Source organism: Myxocyprinus asiaticus, chromosome 10, assembly GCF_019703515.2.
Source record: "Myxocyprinus asiaticus isolate MX2 ecotype Aquarium Trade chromosome 10, UBuf_Myxa_2, whole genome shotgun sequence".
Taxonomy (NCBI): domain Eukaryota; kingdom Metazoa; phylum Chordata; class Actinopteri; order Cypriniformes; family Catostomidae; genus Myxocyprinus; species Myxocyprinus asiaticus.
In genome coordinates, this window is record NC_059353.1 from 50,217,856 (window position 1) to 50,220,414 (window position 2,559).

Here is a 2,559-nt window from a genome sequence, read left to right on the forward strand (position 1 = left end):
AGACAGATACACAGACAGATAAACAGATAGACAGAGAGATAGATAGTGGACAGACAGACAGACAGATGGATAAACAGAAAGACAAACAGACAGAGAGACAGAAATAGACGGACTAACACATAGACAGACAGAGACATACAGACAGACAGAAACAGACATACAGAGAGTGATGATAGACAGACAGACAAAACCAAAAGACAGACAGACAGACTAACAGATAGACAGACAGACAGAGACATACAGACAGAGAGAGAGACAGACAGAGAAATAGATAAGACAGTGATCATAGACAGACAGATAAACAGACAGACAGACAGAGAGAGAGAGATAGGTAGTGAACAGACATACAGACAGACAGATAGACAGAGAGACAGACAGACAAACAGACACATAGGAACAGACATACATACAGACAGAGTGATGACAGACAGACAAACAAGACAGAAAGACAGACAGATAGATAGATAGTGATGATAGACAGATAGACAGACAAAGACGGACTAACAGACAGAGATACAGATACAGACAGACAGAGGGATAGATGGACAGACAAATAGACAGACAGACAAACAGATAAATAGACAGATAGACAAATGGACAGATGGATAGACAAAGAGAACAACAGACAGACAAATAGATAGCGATGATAGACAGATAAACAGATACACAGACAGATAGATAGTGGACAGACAGACAGACAGATGGATAAACAAAGACAAACAGAGAGACAGAAATAGACAGACTAACACATAGACAGACAGAGACATACAGACAGACAGAAACAGACATACAGAGAGTGATGATAGACAGACAAACAACCAAAGGACAGACAGACAGAGACATACAGACAGAGAGAGAGACAGACAGAGAAATAGATAAGACAGTGATCATAGACAGACAGATAAACAGACAGACAGACAGAGAGAGAGAGAGATAGGTAGTGGACAGACATACAGACAGACGGATAGACAGAGAGACAGACAGACAAACAGACAGATAGAAACAGACATACATACAGACAGAGTGATGACAGACAGACAAAGACAGACAGATAAATAGATAGATAGTGATGATAGACAGATACACAGACAGATAAAGACGGACTAACAGACAGACAGAGACACAGATACAGACAGACAGAGGGATAGACGGACAGACAGATAGACAGACAAATGGACAGATGGATAGACAAAGAGAATGACAGACAAATAGATAGCGATGATAGACAGATAAACAGATACACAGACAGATAAACAGATAGACAGAGAGATAGATAGTGGACAGACAGACAGACAGATGGATAAACAGAAAGACAAACAGAGAGACAGAAATAGACGGACTAACACATAGACAGACAGAGACATACAGACAGAGAGTGATGATAGACAGACAGACAAACAACAAAAAGACAGATAGACAGACTAACAGATAGACAGAGACATACAGACAGAGAGAGAGACAGACAGAGAAATAGATAAGACAGTGATAAGACATAGACAGACAGATAAACAGACAGACAGACAGAGAGAGAGATAGGTAGTGAACAGACATACAGACAGACGGATAGACAGAGACAGACAGACAAACAGACAGATAGAAACAGACATACATACAGAGTGATGACAGACAGACAAACAAAGACAGACAGATAAATAGATAGATAGTGATGACAGACAGACAGACAGACAGAGACACAGATACAGACAGACAGAGGGATAGACGGACAGACAGATAGACAAATAGACAGACAGACAAATGGACAGATGGATAGACAAAGAGAACAACAGACAGACAAATAGATAGCGATGATAGACAGATAAACAGATACACAGACAGATAAACAGATAGAAAGACAGACAGAGAGATAGATAGTGGACAGACAGACAGACAGATGGATAAACAGAAAGACAAACAAGAGAGACAGAAATAGACGGACTAACACATAGACAGACAGAGACATACAGACAGACAGATAGACAGACAGATAGAAACAGACAGACAGACAGATAGAAACAGACATACATACAGACAGAGAGTGATGACAGACAGACAGACAAACAACCAAAGACAGATAGACAGACTGACAGAGACATACAGACAGAGAGAGAGACAGACAGAGAAATAGATAAGACAGTGATCATAGACAGACAAACAGACAGACAGAGAGAGAGAGAGAGAGATAGGTAGTGGACAGACATACAGACAGACGGATAGACAGAGACAGACAGACAAACAGACAGATAGGAACAGACATACATACAGACAGAGTGATGACAGACAGACATGCATACAGACAGAGAGAGAGAGAGAGACAGACAGAGTGATCATAGACAGACAGATAATATGAACAATAATAATCATGATTCTTGACTTAGCAAACATCACTTATAAAAGAGAAGAAGAATGTCAATTTAGTAAAAACATATTCTGGAGTGAATTCACACGAGCACAAAAACATGCTGATGAAATGAGTGAAAACATAATATTTGATGTTTTATATGCCATTTGCTCTCCAAACTGCTTCAAAGAATTATTAGTTACACAAGTCATCATCAGCTA